Source organism: Castor canadensis, chromosome 11, assembly GCF_047511655.1.
Source record: "Castor canadensis chromosome 11, mCasCan1.hap1v2, whole genome shotgun sequence".
In the NCBI taxonomy this organism is placed as follows: domain Eukaryota; kingdom Metazoa; phylum Chordata; class Mammalia; order Rodentia; family Castoridae; genus Castor; species Castor canadensis.
The window spans coordinates 111978268-111997109 of NC_133396.1; the positions used below are offsets into that span (position 1 = coordinate 111978268).

Below are 18842 nucleotides of genomic sequence, written 5' to 3' on the forward strand. Positions count from 1 at the left end.
ATAAAATTCTGTCTGAAGATTCCCATGAAAAATAGCCTCTGAATTCAACACTTCTCAAGATAGTTTTGAAAGGTTACGCTCCAGCTCAAGAATATCTGAGACATATTTCACTAAATTAGGGAGGTGTTGTCCATACATGTATTTATTGTATTATGCAAACTTGAAAAAGCAAGATGATGGACTTATCTTTATTGTCATGTAGGATTCAGATTATTTCAAAATAATGTAATTGTACTCTGATAGTAAAATCTGTATCTTTATTCAAACAGACATACACTTAAAGGGACTATAAAGGATTGTCTTAGAGAAACACAATCTTCCCTTCTGAGACAAATTAAGTTTTCTTATTCTTTATTTGAGGTCATGAACTTTCTACCATTAAACGCTCCTTCAATATGAACACTTATAAAACTCTTCACTTAATCACTTATAAGCATTTTATATGTTGCAAAAAACTATACAAAAATAAAGTATTGCTACTATTCTTCCCCATAAGCATAAGAAACAATAAGTTGTTGGAAGACATTTTCCCGAAGAAAGAACATTATGATTTTGAAGATCTGGTCCACCAAACTGACATTTAATAAGAGCCTATTCGTACTAGTATGTTTTTTCCTGCACCATGAGAAAGCTCTCAGAACTCTGGAAATGAAGGATATTAATTCTTCTACAATGATAACTTGCTGTTTGACCATCAAATTTATATTATCAAGTAGGTAGTTTCAACTTATGACAATTAACACCAAGTTTAAAAATTAAATATACCTAAATTTTCTATAATCTAACATAATATATTTTGATGAAGACATCAAAACAGATAAGCCATAATATTATACATTTAATTTTTATAAAAACTATTCATAATGTTTATAAATGCCTTAATTATACAGGAGAAAAATCTGAATTTCTAGTAAAAGTGTTCCTAATATTTACAATAAAAGTAAATTATAAAAGTAAAATAATGTTAGGAAGATATATAGTGTATGCACCATAGTAAACCTAAAAATCCTGAGTTTGGAAAATAGCATTGTTGCTAGAAATGAGTTAGGTTGTCAAATCAGAAGTTTGTACATGTAGGGATAAGTGAGTGAAAGGAATTTCAGGGTTATAGAAACATCAATTTTACTTTTCTCATTTTGTTTTATGTCCAATGTACCTCTGCTAAAAGGTCTATGTGGGAAAAGACTTGTGGGTATAAAATAAAGTTTGTCTTTTACAATCTGGGATAAGTGATGTCAATAACATCTTCATACCTTCCTAAATATGCACTTCAGAAGCACTATCACTGAATTGCAATTATTAAGGCAGTCCTCCACTTATAAGTAGTTATCTGACCCATGAACCATCGAAGACATTTATCTAGCCTTTGCTACAAGTCGTGAAGGGAATGCAGTACATACAATAAATATTCACAAAATCTTCAATCTATTAACAGTTAGTCTCAACCTTGACTGCATATTACAATCACTTGGATAATTTTTTTTTAAATCACAGAAGCAGAGCCCTTGCTGGCGCTTCTGATTTAATTCATATTGTAATAGTGTGGACATTAGTAGTTTTTTTTAAAGACCCCCCCCCAGGTGATTCTAATGTGCAGCCAAGGTTGAGAGTCATTGACTTATATTTTATATAGCTAATCCTCATCAATTGATAAGAGGAAACATCTACCATCGCAAATATTCAACATTCAGAAAATACTGCTTGAAATGCAAAATACTGGTGCATGTTTAAAAAATTTTGGAGCCGGTATTCCATGTTACATGTGCTTTATAGTATTACACTATTTCCACTTGCTTTTTGGTAGCAGTGAAAAGAGGTTTCATCTATGGTACTTCTTATGTAGAAAGGTTGGGACAAAGATGCAGTGAGGAGAAAGCCTTAATAAGATATCAGCTTATATGAAACAACTGTGCAGAATTCACATGGAACAGGGGGCAGAAATGTGAAACAACTTGTCATATGGATCTTTTGAAGAAAGTTTAGGAAATAATTAATTTGACTAATGAGTTTATTTAACCCTCAAGAAAAAGTATGTCCCTAACCTCTGGTCAGTTTTTAAAATGAAGTCTCAAGTTCCCCCATAGAAGAGAATATTCTCTAAAGTTCCATGCCAGGAAAAAAAAAAAAAAGCACAAAGATTTCGGATTGTGTTTTTTTTTCTTTTATTCATTTATGCATACAATGTTTGGGTCATTTCTTCCCCTTTCCCCCTGCCCTCTCCCTTATCCCCCCCATACCCGTCCTCTCCCCCTGCCAACCCCTTCGCTATCAGGCAGAAACTATTTTGCCCTTATCTCTAATTTTGTTGAAGAGAGAGTATAAGCAATGTGTTTTAAGCATCTTAAACTTTTTAATTCTAGGGCTAGACAGCCCCCAGACGCCAGGTCAGCTCTTTGGCTTTACATCTCTGCCAAATGAGAATTACAAGATGTTTTGGTAATAAACAGGACCCATGAGATGTGATGGGTCTGTCTTTAGGTCATGAGATTTCATCTGAAACAATTTTGCTTCAAATAAAACCACAAAATGGGCAGCTTTACAACTGAGCAATCTATCTGGATCACTACAGCTCTTCCCCAGTAGGCTTGGGATCCTATTACCAAGCTTAACTAATTTTGTTGAACAGATCACAAGCATATCAACACCACATGGTGTTTAATGCTTCACACATCTCAAAACCTCAAAACTTAGCAGCTCAAAAGAAAAAAAAAATCACTGAGGTAAATCAAATAAAATTCTCCTCCCACATATTGTGAAGATAAAGAATGAGAATTTTAAAAATGTCTTTCACTAAGTCAAAAACTGAGATCAATCACATAAAGCACTTAAAAGTTGTTTGATTCAGATGGTAATATGTTTTGTTTTAATGCTACACTTAGAATTATCTAAACTTTCCCCACAAATGTTAAGTATCTGATACCAGGCCCCACTCCCTGCTGTTTTGTGAACTTTGAGAAATAGCAAATCAAATTTCCTAGATCAGCTTCCCAAATGAGTTCTTTCCTGCAGAGCCCAGCAAATAATGTCTCAAGAGTATCCTTTAGTCTACTGAGCAATTTAGGGAACATCACTCAAGGTATTTATACCAAACACTACTAAAGATATGCTTTTATTTAAAGGACCCTGAGATTTGTGTTGAACTTAGAAAAATATTGAATTTATAAAGGCATTTTCTTATTTCAGTTTGATTGGTAAGTTAACTTTTAGTAAAAGCCTGGGTGTAATTTTCATAAATATTTTTCCATTCTTAAATTATTACTTAAAATGCTCTTACATTCTGCTATATGCTTTCTTGTTTCTATCAGATGAACTGTAACTGCATTTACTGTTGATATGGGATTCTTGTTTGTTAACAAAGGTAATTAAACCATATTTTCCAGTTAAATCCATAAATATCCTCATTTAGCAATCATATATGAAGGGGCACTAGCCAGCACTGGTGGCTCACACCTGTAATCCTAGCTACTTAGGCGGTGGTGATCAGGAGGATCACAGTAGTTTGAAGCCAGCGTGGGCAAACAGTTCACGAGATCTTATCTTGAAAAAACCCATCACAAAAATGGGCTGGTGGAGTGGCTCAATGTGTAGGTCCTGAGTTCAAACCTCAGTACCAAAAAAAAAAAAAAAAGGAGGGGTGGGGCAATATTCACAATAACCAAGTTATAGAACCATCCTAATTGACCGTCAATAGATGACTGAATATCTGTGTGTGTGTATACATACATAAATAGAATGGAGTTTTATTCAGCTATAGAGAAGAACAAAATTATGTCATTTGCAGGGAAATGGATGGAATTGGAGATGATCATGTTAAGCAAAAAAGCAAAATAAGCCAGACTCAGAAAGATAAATATCATGTATTTTCTCATATGCAGAATCTATATTTGAAAAAAAGATATCAAAGTCCAAGTTGGACTATGTGAGAAGAGGAGTGGTCTAGTATGAGGGAGGACTAGATGGCTACAGAGGGGGTAAATATGATCAAAGTACATTATAAATATATATTAAAATGTCATAATGAAATACATTATTTTTGTTTTGTTTTTTGGCAGTACTGGGTATGACCTCAGGGCCTACATCTTGAGCTACTCCACCAGCCCTTTTTTGTGAAGGGTTTTACCGAGATAGGGTCTCTTGAACTATTTGCCCAGGCTGGCTTTGAACCAAGATCCTCTTGCTCTTTACTCTGTCTCTTGAGTAGCTAGGATTACAGGCATGAACCACCAGCGCCTGGCTCACAAAATCCATTATTTTGTGAAATTAATATATACTAATAAAAAGAGGAAATAAAAAGAAGCATCTACTATGTTCCTTGTGAATAGTTTTGCAATCTAAACTTGTGAGTCTGTAACCCATGAAGCCTGTTTTCACAGTGATTCAAATAAGAGAATGGAAATTAAGAGGGAGATAACAAAAAGCAGCTCTACTCCCCAAACTAGCTTGTACAATTTAGTTCTCTGTTCCATTTTTTTTTCCCCAAAAGGCTTACAGGCTAAGCAATTCATTTATCTTGATCTTAAACAAGATAAAATGTTAAAATGTGATCAAGAATTGCAATTTTTAAAATACAGGAAATGTTCATATAGTCTGTATGCCAAGATTGTCTATCACCGACACTGAGTTTTAAGAATCATACCATGAAAATGCTCAGATCTAATCCCAGAATTCAAAACAGTTAGGATAGAAGGTAAAGAATTGGGGCACAGCAAATACTGAAAAGCAAATTTCCCAAGAGTTGCCCAAAAGCACTATTTGGCTCAATATAAGCCACAATGACAGGTGAGATTAGAGTTAAAAGTTGGATGAATAAATTTTATCATACAGATCATTTTCCAGACTGAGGCAAGGTTATCTATTTTCTAAATAGCATTGTAATCATTCAGACATTTAAATATTATATATATTTTATACTTAATGAAAATAGTTCAAGCTCACAATCTAAAATTCAGATCTTATCATATATGCTATATGAAGCTTGAAAGAGATACAAAAATATTCTGCCTTATTTTTGTATACACTAAAAAGTTCCAAATGAAGTATAATTCATTAAGATATTCTAATATTCTGGTAAAGAAATATCCTAAAATAACTGATTGGAGAGGCAAAACTAAAAGATAATGCAAAAGACTATTTAAACAGTTTAAAAAGCAGAAATGTGTCAGTGTATATTAAAACCAAGGGAAGTAGTAAGCCCACTACCTATTAGTGAAACACTAATTAGTTTAGAGCATATTTACATACTTTAGTGATTTCCTAGCATCAAAGGGAACTGGAATTCTTTTAATCATAAATATTGAAACTTAAAATAATACTCTAATGAGTAAAAGGGTATTCTTCCTTCAACAAAAGTATTTATTTGTTAGAGAAAATTTTTAGAAAATTATAAAGCATGACCTCTATTTCTTATACTATCAACCAAGAAAGGGATTTCTGATCAGCTAGTAATGAGGATGAAATACTTCAGTTTTCACTACATGTTTCTGTTTAATTTTCTTAAATTGAGACTTTTATTACTACACATACAAATATTTCACAAGTTAAACTAGCTTGAATTTTTCTACTAGTCACATAAATTATCCATTCTCATTTTAAGCAAAAGCCAGCATAACAAATCCATTTTGATTTGTACTGTTAAATTGTAAATCCACACACAAAGTAAGCAATATTGCTACAATTAAAATACATACAATACATGAAACATTTAATCAACTTAAACACAGCTTGAGGGTGTACACCAAGCTGTGTATTTGAAATGAACTCTGATAAGAATTAAACCTGCTGTGAACGCTTAGCTCCCAAGTAGCTAACTTTACCAAACTCCTCTCTTTGTAGGTTGAAAAGATGATTTACTATTTTCTTAAAATATTTACTTCAAAAAAGTGATTTAAAGTGATTCCTATATAATTCTATATTTACTTTTCTATCAACTAGTGTGGTAGAAGCACACATTTAAATTTTTTCCTGGTTTAGATAGTGGCTAAATGGAATCTCAAAGTATGAAACAGCATAACCTACTCTAACTCTTATGTTTCCTTCCAACTTCACCAAAAAGGGCACATTTAATAAACTTAAGAAATAGCTGACCTCACCTTACTGTGCTTGATTGTAAATTCAAATAAACTTCATGAGATTTTAATACATTAAAATGCTGTTCAAAATTTACATTGAAAAAGACAGTGAACTGGAATTTTAAACACAATCTTAGAAACTCAGTTCAGACTTAAAATAAATTCTTCCAAAATAACAAATGCACACATAGAAAAACAAGAACAAACATATTACCTTTCTGTTAAAAGAGAAAACTTCTCTGGCTCGGTTTGGTCGCACAAGACTGCAGCAGCCACAGCCGAGACCGAGACCGAGGCTGGCTGCAGGAACAGAGCAGGACAGAAAGCAAGAGTTGGCAGGAGCAGCTCCTGGCAGGAGCAGCTCAGGGGCAGAGCAAGCTGCCGAGCAGCAGGAACACTGAATGACAAGCACATGCAGATTGCTTTGAATTAGGCATGTTGGGGGCTGGAACTTTCAATGTTTGCTCTCCTATAGGACAGGAGAGTTTTTCTCCTACTTAACCCCTCGGGGCAAGGTCTTAATAATGGTAACAGCTGGCATACAGAAGGGCCTGATCTGAGCAGGAGGTCAGCCAGCCAGGATATGAAGGTGACATGTAATTTCTAGTCTTTTCCTGCTTCTACAGGGAAATTGCAGCAAGGACTGTTTTTAGTTATAACTTCCTTTGATCTTTTGGATTTAGAGTTACTTAGTAGATTAAAGCCATGTTGGCTGATATTATTTGCTTGCTTAGCCTAACCTAAGTGTTACAGATTCAGTTTTCTGACACACAGGGCTACTACATTTAAACGAACACAAATAAACACCAATCCGTGTTTATTTCCAAATTCTGGGGATTCTTGTGTTCCTTCACAAATGGCTCCTGAGATCCTGTGTTTAAAGCAGATAGTTCATAGTTTTAAAAGAGGAAGAATCTTCGTTTTTAAAGAGCAAAGTATTAGTTGAGGCAGTTATTTTCTTAAACAAAAATCAGCAGTTTGTTAAATGGATTTGATAATGCTTTTTATAAATGGATGATCCTGAAGATGCCAGTATTAAAATTTCATATAAAACACTGATAAATATCTACAAACAAATGCTTTAAATTTACAAATGACATCCCTTAGCAAATAAGTGATAATTTGTTGAAACCATGAAATCTAACACTTTGTGTCATAAAAATGTGTAAACAATTCTTCTAGTATGATATACTGATTAGTTAATTATAAGAACATTTCAAAATTTTCCAAAGCACTAAGAAAAAAAAACAGATAAAATTGGACTTCATCAAAATAAAAATCTTTTGTAAATCAAAGGACATTATCAAGAAAGTAGAAAAGTTCATACAATGGGAGAAAATATTTTCAGATCATACACATGAGTCTACAATCTATCTATAATTTAAAGCTTCCTACAATTCCACAATAAAAACGCAATTTAAAAGAGTCAAAGTTTTTGTATAGACATGTCTCCAAAGACATGCAAATAGACAGTGTTCCTCACTAGCAGTTTAAGGAAACATAAATTAAAACCACAATGAGATACTAGTTCACGTCCTCAAAAATGGCCATATGGAAGAAAGACAGAAAATAGCAACAAGCATTGACAAGGATATGGAGAAAATGGAACCCTTATACTCTACTGGTAGCAATGTAAAATGATGGGTAGCCACTATGAAAAACAGTTCCACAGTTACTCAAAAAATTAAACAAAGAATTACCACATGACCCAACAATGCCATTCTGAGGTATAATTGATCCACTATTTGTGGTTCCATATTTGTGAATTTGCCTACTTGCTATAATTTATTTCTAACCCCAAAATAATCTTGTGGTGTTTTCAGTCACTCAGACATGCTAATGCACAGAGAGGTGATTTTTATAGTTTTTGTGATTTCTGTTGGTGATTTCACCGTTTAAAATGGCCTGCAAGCACAGTGCTGAAGTTCTGCCTAGTGTGTTTAAGTGCAAAAAGGCTGTGATGTGCCTTTCAGAGAATGATACATGTATATTTTTGCAAACTTAGTTTAGGCATGAGTTATAGTACCTATTATACACTGAATCTGATATTAATGAATCAGCGATGTATATTAACACACATAAAACCAGGTTATATTTTGGTCAGTTGATGGAAAATGTTGTGATCATGGGCTCACAGGAATCTAATCCTGTATTTCTCTTAGAAGAAATAACTCAGTATTTGCTAATTATTTGCATGACTTATGAATATAACCACCACAAATAATGAGAATTGACTCCATACACCCAAGAGAATTGAAAACATGTTCATACAAAAACTTGCACATAAATATTTATAGCAACTTTATTTATAACAGCAAAAACAGAAACAACCTAAACATCCATCAACTGATCGATGGATAAACAAAATATGCTATTATAAAATGCAATGCTATTCAACCATGAAAATAATGAAGTACTGATTCATGCCATGACATGGATGAACCTTGAAAACATTATACTAAGTGAAAGCCAGAAACAAAAGGTCACATATTGTATGAGTTCATTTATATGAAATGTCCAGAATAGGCAAATCCATAGACAAAAAGTGTATTAGTGGTTGTCAGCTGAGGGGGGGTGGGGTGAGAACAGAGGGTAGAGAGTGACTGCTAACAGGTATGGAGTTTCTTCCTGAGTGATGAAATGTTCTAGAATTATATGGCTGTCACGGCTATATAGCCTTTTTGTAAATACACTAAAAACCACTGAATTTTATACTTTAAAATAATGACATTTTTGGTATGTCTCAATAAAAAAATCAGAAAGGTATAAAGTTCTAACCATAAGATCGGTGGTACTCAACTTGAGGGTGCATCAGAATTCCCAGAAGGAAATGGGAAGTGAGGAGGCTTGAGAATTTGCTTTTCTAATAAATCCTTGAATAATGCTGTCCTCCTGGTCTGGGACCCTCTTTTGAAAACCACTGCATTAAAGACAATGCCTAAACAAGGGTAGGAAAAATCACCTTTCATCTCTGCATCTCCTGAATTTACCTAAAACAGAGCCAATCATAAGGAAGAAAAATACAAGGAGATGAAGGGAGTAAAAGGAAGAAATAGTTACTTGAGTAAATATTAAAGAAGTCTGTCCCTAAAATCTTAGGGTGGGCTGATTTCATGTCATATGTATGCCAAATACCATGATATCTAAAAATTACCAAGAAGAAAGGAATTAAAGAATTAAAATGAAAATGAAAGTAAAATGAAAATGTCTTTTGGTCATTTGAACATTACTTTGGCTTAGTTTATTAAAACAGCTATTCCAATTTCACTGTGCTTGTCCTTACAAGAAATGCAAACAATGGTTCTAGAGTTGTTGGTCTATAAATTACTTCAAGAAACAATTTAATTAGTTAAAGTGTCACAGAAACCAAACACCTAAACTTTCTGGTTAATAAACTTGTAAATCTTTACATTTTTAGCAGTTACTGATCTGTACATTGAATCTCTTTATTTAAAAATGTGAGGTCTATGCACAGAGAGGCAATTTAATGTACTCTCCTGGTGTTATCACATGGCATACATTATTATTTCATAAACACGAATGTGACTATTTCCAATCACTTCAGTATGTTTCTCAACATATTACTCAATACCAAGTTCTAACAGTCTCTTAAAACTGTGTCCTATTCCTTTACATCACATAGTTTAGGTATTTTTCTTCATTATTAGCAAGACAGAAAAGAATGAAGAAGGGAGAAAAGGACAAAGGCTTACAGGAGTGGCACACTTAGAACTTTTTAAAAAGTTAAAAAATAGCCATTCATTAACACACTCTTTCCCAGCTGAACCTAGTCCAAAATGTAATTCCACATTTTGTTATTAACATTTAGAAGTCCTCTCTATCTTTTTTCTTAGTGTTAAATGCTAAAACAATAATAAATGACTACACTGGAGTCTAAGGTATACAGCAGACTAATGAATACTTCAGCAAGATTTTTTTCTTTCAGGTCAAATTAGTGGTTTAGTAATTTGGAAGTACAGGTTCCAAAAAACTAACCATAGGAAAATTCTTTAGACAATATTCCAGTTGGAGGGGGGCAATACTGGGGTTTGAACTCAGAGCTTCATGCTTGCTAGACAGGCAGCCTACCACACTTGAGCCATACCTCCAGCCTTTTTGCTTTTAGTTATTTTTCAAATAGGGCATCACATTTTTGCAGGAAACTGTGATTCCCCCTGTTTATACATCCTACATAGCTAAGATGATAAATTTCATACCATCATGCCCAGCTACTGATTGAGAAGTCTCACTATCAACCTCCCCCATACACACACACACACTGGCCTTGAACAGTGATCCTCCTGACCTCTGCCTCCCAAGTAGCAGGGATTATAGGCCTGAGACACTGTGCCAAGCACCCATATTGTATTTTAATGTTTCTGGAGCACAGATTGTTAGACACCCACTGAAGACCTCAGACTAGAACATTGCTCAAGCTCATCCCAGAACAGGGAATCCTTGAAGACCTGAAGTCCAGTTTCAGCTCAACCACTTTACTATGTATGTATGTATTTATTATATATGTAACTACAACTAGTTACCTTTTCTAGAGGTTACAGTCTCCTATTTATGAAACCCAAACATCACAAAAGATGATCTCAGAGACTCTGAATTCAGTTTTTATAAATTTGGAGGCTGCTATAAATTGATAAAATAAATCCAAGTTTTACTATTCAAATTTAGATTACTTAAGAAAAGACCATACATTCAAAGTTTTGTTATTAAATTTACAGTAAGTACCATATTGTAAGTAAACTGGAGCAAAAACAGAATAATCATGGGTTACTGAATTCCTTCCCATGAATTTGGAAATACGTGCACCAGTCATATAATACTCTCATTTAACAACTGACATTTCTTAATCTTATGGCTCCTTCATATTCCATTTCTTGTTGGAAATTCTATCTTCAAAATTTACCATTCTTACAAACTATTTTATGGCCTTGCTTCTCTCCACAGTCTAACATGTAAGGAATCTGCTCTTTACTCATATCTGACCTCCAGCTTAGAGTCTATCCACGCCCTTCCCCATTTTTACCATCATTTTTCTTGTTGGGTATTGATTTATTTTACTATTAACAATCCGCCCTAATCTTGCTCTGCCCTCCCCTCCACCCCCCACCCCTCCAGGTTTGGGGACAATACTGAAAAGGCAGAGACCTAAAACAAATACATACTCTCACCTCTGGAGGGCTCTCCATGCTTCTGTGATTTACCACTGCCAGATTCTCACAGGGGTTGCTGAAACCTTTCCAATGCTCCCTACCTGAACTTTCCCAGCAAAACAAGCTATATGTTTTATGGAAAAGAAGGCAACTATAGGATGATGAGTTTCTTCAACACTACTATCTCTACCTCAAACTTTTTCTGGAACATGTCCCTTACCCCTTACAACACCTGACCTGTCTGACCTGTCTTTCCTAAATTAACTACTCGTATACTAGATCTTTGCTACCTAGTAAGATAGCCACAAGCCACAAGGGACTATTTAATTTTAAATTAATTCACATTAAATGAAATTAGAATTTTAGTGCCCTAGTTACAGAGAGCGCCACACTTTAAGTGCTCAATGGCTACACGTGGCTCATGGTGATTATACTGGAGAATGCTCATAGAATTTCCATCACTGCGCACAGATTTACAGGGCAGTACTGCTCTAGATCTTTACTGCCATATTTCTTTACTCTGTCTCATTCTCCCTCCCAAGCCCATCTTCATCTTTCTTTGTCAACTCCTTCAAAAATTCTGACAAAAAAGTTTGTTGTCACTTAGCCTTAAAAAATAAAACAAAACAAAAAAACCCACTATCCTTGGCCTTCTAGCTTTCAGGCAATTTAATCTCCTTTTCCTTTCCTTCTATTGCCAGACAATATATAAGCCTCATCCCATCTCATTCCTTCTCTTCCTACTCACCATCTGACAAAACTATTCCTTCAAAAATGAAATTCATTGGTCCTTTCTCAATGTTCATTTCCTTTACATTTTTTTCATTTCCCAAGCCTGCTGGTTCTTTTTTTCCTTATTCAATTTCCATTATTCTAACATTCTCTACCTTGCTAACTTCTATTCCATTTCTTGATAGAGCCTCTTAATTCCTTCATTCTAAGTCTTGAGCAATATTCAATACTCCTGTCTTTGGTCCTTTCCCGCATACATCATCACATTCAACTTGTATTCTAAGTTTCATTTTGCACTTTCTGCTGTCAGGACAGAAGCCTACAGCTTCAATTATGTGTCTTGTTAGCAGACTAAACAACAAACTGTCACCATGAAACAGCTTCTTTATTTTCCCTCTCTATCCACTGTCCCAGTACTTAAGCCCACAATTTTCACTTAAATATTTATTGAACACTTGATCTGCACTTCATCCTGAGCAAGGGTAGGAGTCATCTTTGACCTTTAGGAAACTATATAACTTTGTTCATTCATTTCCAAATCACAGTCATTGTCACATATACCCAACCTTTCCATTCCATTCCCTCTGTCACCTTAATTTAATTTTCCCCTGAATAATTATAACAGCGTAATAGATGTGACCCAATCTGTGGTTTCCTACCTTTCCAATCTAACCAACATAGACCCTCTGGATTCATCAGAAGAGATAGGTCTGATCAAGCTTCTTCCCAGCCCAGAAAACACTAATGGCTCCCTCATGTCTACTCAGTAAAGTTTAAACATTTTAGCAGGTGTGCAAGACTCCTCATTATATAGGTCCTTTCCTTTCTCACTCAGTGCCCTACAGCAAACAGACTTTGCTTTACTCCTTGGGCAAGGAGAGGTGTTAGAATGCTGGCCTAGCATATTAGGAGGCCCTGGGTTCAGCTGGGGATGGGGAGACTACAGTTTTTGCTTGATTCCAAACACTCTTATACATATACTCTAGGTACTTATGCTATTACTTCGACCAGCAATGGCCTTTGGTCACATTTCCAACTTCCCACAACCCCTTTCCTTATAGCACATGAAAAATGGCAAGTCTTCCATAAAGCCTTCCCTGATTACCTAAACCAGAAATGGTCTTATCCTACTCTAAGTCATATGACCCCAGCTCTCTCTTACAGCACTTAGCATATGCAGTTATTGTTTATTTTTATCATGATCATTTGTATACCTCTTTTCCCCCTCTTAACTACACTTAAAGGCACAGGCTCTATTATTATTTTTATCCCTCTCAGGAAAAGGTATAAAGCACATCATGCTATGTACTAAGTCAAATATTTACATTTGAAAAACGTCTATTGAATAAATGACACTTTACGATTTGTTACTAATATGTAACTTTTTGTTAGGCTGAACATCTGTAGTACTGAAATATAGTCTGCAAAATAAGATTCTGTATACAAAATCCTACTTTCCTTTTGATTTATATAGGCCCTAGAGTCCATCTTCACTATGGTTGTAGGAAAGAAACAACAGTCAAGATTCAATATTTAAGTATGACTACAATATGTTGCATTGTTTTCTGCTTTAAATCCTGAATATTTAAAGAAAGAAAACGCTTTGTCTTTCTTATTATTGCTTATGTCTTCTCTTCAACAAAATTGGAGGAAAGGACAGAACAGGTTCTGCCTGGAAGCAAGGGGGGGTGGGGGGGAGAGGGAAGCGGTGAGGGGCAAAGGGGAGAAATGACCCAAACAATGTATGCACATGTGAGTATATGAATAAAGATTAAATTTTTTAAAAATCCTGAATATTAAGCCACTACTGAATACTAAGGAAACAGCAGTAATTGACTCTTCACATTTTTCTCCAAAACAGCAGCTATCACCTAAGAAGCTAATAAGTAAGTTATTCTTAGGTAGTTTTAAAGTTTTCATTTTGCTTTGTTTTTGAGGTAAGATTGTCCTTGGCAATAGCAAAAATACTTTTTAAGCAACAAAAATAAACCAGTTTTCCCCACAGTGAGCCATCACATGTAATAATCTATAAGCTTTCTGCTTAATTGCCAATTAATGTTAATTAACCAACCTGATTTCTATAATAAAGTGTCTTGGAAATAAGGGAATCTGGGAAATTTTAGTTTTTATTCTTTATATCCTTGGCTTGATTTGACTAAAAACTAGGAAACCATATGCATCTTATTGATCTTGCAAGAGTATTTTTGTCATTCAGGATGAAAATTACTTAATATAAATTGATAAACTATCAAAAATTTTAATACACATCAGAAACTGGGGCACATATTTTAAAGGAAAAAGCATGGAGATAAGTAGATTTCAGAAGAGGCAGTCTTCCATTTTTCTGTAAAGAAAATAAAATTTAAATGGCTTAAAAAAAAAAAACAGGCAAAAATTCTACACACTCCTTCACCCAGGAAAAAAAAGATTACTATTAACAAAAACTTTTTAAATGTTAAAACTAACTTAAGCAGGTCCATTTATTATTCAACTGGACATTTGTCTTTAATGAGAGACTTTTTCTCACATAAAGCACAGTACTGAGTCTTAGAGTAGACGAGAGGACTCAGATTTGATAGTTTTATATTAAAAACAAGCTGAATCATTTCAGCTATAACAAAATTACAAAACTGTAGATAAATATCTAAATATAATCTTGTGATGCACAAAGGTTTAAAAACAAAGCATAATGTATACATGGGCTCTGGAGAGTTTCCAAAATATTTTTGGTTTGCAATATAGGATTTCAAAATACAGTGTTTTACTTTTACAATAGAAGCTCTTGCAGGAGATCTATTTCTAAATTAAGACCACTATATCTTGACTCTAATCTAATTAGAACACTCTCTTAATGGTTTCAGTTGTATTTTGTTACCAAACTCTAAACTGAATTTAAATGAAAGAAGTACACATATATTAAGAGAGGTCATGACTAATAAACTGAAATTTTCTATTGCAAATCAGACTTTGAATATTTATGGACAAAGTTACACTTACTTTCCATATGTCATGAAATAAAGATGCAAGCAAGTTAATTTTCCAAAAGTCAGACTTTGTAGGGAAATAAATATGCCACCTGCATACAAAAACTTGTCATCACTGCTAAGGACTTAGCTTAAGTAACCCTATGACGCATCACATTCTCAGATATAAAATGAAGTTTATGAAAAACAGTAAATAAAATTGGAATCTCATTTTATTTATTTATACTTTTTGTAATATTAGTTTTGGCAAGGAAAGACCCTTAAGCTACCCAAACACTACAACAAGAGACATGAGAGTCAGGTATTTCATGAATGTAGAGGGAATTGTTTTATATGTTAAAAACACATGCATCAGTTATTCAGAAATTCAGACAGTTCAAAATTATGACAGTCATGCCATCTGGCTTCAGAAATTTGTTTATATGAAAAAATCTGTGAGATGGTTGTAAAAAGATAAGAAATAAGGTAATAGCAAATGGGAAAGGAGTAGAACATTTATTTATATCAGAATTTAGGAATACGAGAAAGACACTAGAATATTTTACTCAAGTCTCTTAAAAACTCTTTAAAAGATTCCAACATAGAAGTGTTGTTAGGCTCAAAAGGCAGGCCTGGCTGGAAAAATACATTTATAAATGGGATAATTAGAAAATAGGATTAGGTCTTAGAAGGTAAAAGCGATCTTAATGTACTTAAGGGCAGCACATCAGTAAGCTCAGCAACTACCACACACCAAGAACACTGAAGCAGAGTTAGGACAGCTATTTAGGAGCCCAAGAAGGCCCATCACTCAAGGCCAAGAGTTTGAAGCCAGCCTGGACAACACCGTGAGACCCCACCTCAGAAACTAAAACACCACAAACAAAAAAACAGTGAAACAAAAACTATCACAGTGACAGTTATGCTCTACAATTAAGTTCTTCTCTACAATTAAATTCTATAATCTAGTTCGTCAAGACCAAGACATCTTTGGCACATTCACTGAAAAAAACATCAATGTTGAAAGCATAGGCAAGTTCCAGTTGACCACAACCATCCACAAGTGGTAGACTTTTCTGGGCTGCCACTCAGAATGTATCTGCTGAGTGTAGACTAGAAAACACTTCCGCTCCAGTGTTGGGAAGTATGGACATAACAAGACAGCGCTCCTTATGCCCAACATACTCTCTAATATGCGCTACTATACTGTAGCATCCCCATCCCCAAAGACTCAGAGTACTGTAACTAGGGAGAGATAAAATTTGCAGAAGACATGTTTAAGGGTAACACTTACCCTTAAACATCTTTGGAGAGGAGAAAACCCACAGTTTTTTTGTTAACCTATTTCAGGACTACTCAAATAACCTAGGATTGTAATACTTTTGACAAAAATGTAGGTAGGAAATATTTAAGGTAAGTTTAAACCTATAACAAAGCTCATAACCTAATCTTACCTGGGTTCAAGCACTGATTTGTAAAGCAACACCAAAGGAGACGGGTATTATGATACTTGGATTACAAAGCAATGAACAAAAAAAAGTTTATATAACAATTGGTCACAAAAAAAGTACTTTATTTACTAAGCATGTGACTATATCAGCACTCTGTGTTATATTAGCAACAGGACACCAGTAAAATGCCCTTTGTCTTAAATATACACATACATGTACACACACACAGAAATATTTAGCATAATGCTATTAATAATATTCAGTATTTACATGTTTCAAAGGTCTGTCACTGGCAGTGCCTTATACTACAAGAGAATGAAAGATGAAAACAAAGTTGAAAAGCTGCAGAAGTAAAACTAATAAGCTCTTTGTTTTTCTCCTAAGATAAGGCATCTTTCTTGTTGAGTCACCAAAAAGTACTTGCTTTCCTAGATACTTCAGTCAATAGCCAAGAATTCCTAAGGATGTATTTTACTTCATATCCTCAAGTCACATTTCCTTATGCATAACACAGTCAACACAGCCCTTAATCACTGCAAAGGAACATGATGCATTCCATCTTCCATTCCCTATGGAACATTAGGCAATGCAATGTTCATTCCTTCCTCTGCCAAATATGATGCCTTGGAAATACACATCCACACCCTGCTGGCTTTGCACAGAGTCAAATCCAGCATCAGAGATCAAGCTCAGATCCTCCATATGAGAACAAGTGGAATTATCACAAATTTCTAAAATAATCCCTAATACTCTATAAGGCTAAAATGTACTTTTAACTTATATCAAAGAAGTGTACCTTTTGGAAACAACTACTTTTTCCCAATCTCTGATTATATTTGCTGTTAGTTGGCTTTCTATCATTATAACAAATACTTGAGAAAATAAACTTATAAGTTGAAAAGATTTATTTTGGCTAATAATTTTGGAGGTTTCAATCCATACTTGTCTGGCCCTGTTGATTTTGGGCCTGTGGTAAGGCAGCATCATGGTGGGACTGAACAGCAAAACCACTCATCTCACTGGCAGGGAGCAAAAAAGAGGAAGAGGAAAGGGAAGGGGTCCCCTGTATCCTTCCAGAGCACTCCCCCAATGACCTAAAGATCTCCCACTATGCTCCACATCTTAAAGGTCCCACCGTCCCTCAATAGTATCAAGCTGGAGATCAAACCTTAAACAGACAGACTTTGGGAAGACCCTTAAGACCCCAATTACTGTTTGCAGTTATTATTGATACTGACTCACTGATAAACTCCACTTAGAGTCAGTTATGACAACTAGAGCTGAACTCACATCTTAGAAAGCCAGGAGTATATGAAAGATACTCAATTCATTGTTACTATGATCTAAACTTCATATCTTTTGATATGAAGTGTTATAGGATCTCTCATGACATTTCTTAGGAGGAAGAAGCTTGATATTAATGATGAACAAAATCTGCAGTGTTTTTGCACAGCGATAAACAACTCTATATCCTTTCAAGAGGGTAAGTGAAAAGAGAGAAGTGAGAAGAATGAAATAAGAGGTGAGAACAAAACACTTGACAAGGTGCCCAAGATGACAAGGTGTCATCTTGTTTCTGAAAGCAAAGTCCCCCAAGCTATTCCAGAGAAAGCATGCAATCCAAGTTAATAATAATAATGTATAGTCTTTACCAGGTCATAAGAAAAAATTGTCTTCTGAACCCAACCTCAAAGCATACACGGAATATCCCCCCCTTTGATATAAAATATTTTCAAAGGAAATTAAATTGTGCATATAGTAATTGTGTATATAATAATACACATTTGTTTCTGGATTTTGGCAATATCTTTAAGAAGTTCAACTGAGCATTTGCAGAAGTCTCCCTAAAAGAGTTTTCATTTTTCAAAAGTTCCTTTTAAAAACGTAAAACAAATTACCCCAATTTGGATATAAATTGTGTCAAACAAGAAGTTTGAATTACAAATCAGTACAGAAATAAGGAATGTTTGAATTTCCTTCCTTCTTTCCTCCCTTCCTCCCCCCTTCCTTTTCTTCAGTGCTAAAGATCAAATCCAGGGCCTTGTACATGATAGGCAAGCATTCTATCACTGAGCTAAACTCACAGCTCACCTATGTTTTATCTACTCCTTTTCTTAATGTTTAATGCAAATAACTTGTGACTTGTTATTAAAGACAAAAGTTAAGTAGTAAAATCAGAGAGAAAATGAAAATGAAGGGTAGCATCTTACTGCTCAGCAAATAAAAGAATGACTAAAAAGGAAATATAATTTAAATAACTTAATTACCTCATGAGTCAACTTCTCTTTCAAATAACTTCTTTAACTTGGAAGTTCATATTTTGGAGGATGTGGTCTAACAGCAACATCTCCACTCTATACTGATACATACAAGCTAATATTTTGATATATAAAAGCTAATTATCCTATCTATAAAAAAAAGTTCATGAGTTTTTTTGCTTTATAGAATTTTAAAATATTCTAT

The 18842-nt window shown here is 34.5% G+C and overlaps 1 protein-coding gene across 12 annotated transcripts in view; it reads right to left on the reverse strand.

Moving 5' to 3' along the window:
• Disp1 (dispatched RND transporter family member 1) overlaps positions 1–18842 on the reverse strand; it is a 190690-nt gene that overhangs the window by 67376 nt on the left and 104472 nt on the right. The window contains exon 1 of one of the 12 annotated variants that reach the window (XM_074048248.1): positions 6283–7279. The exons of the other annotated variants lie outside the window; for them this stretch is intronic. The gene's annotated coding sequence lies outside the window, so the exon portion shown is untranslated. Of the gene's footprint in view, positions 1–6282; positions 7280–18842 lie in introns of those variants that run through there. 12 annotated transcript variants of the gene reach the window in all.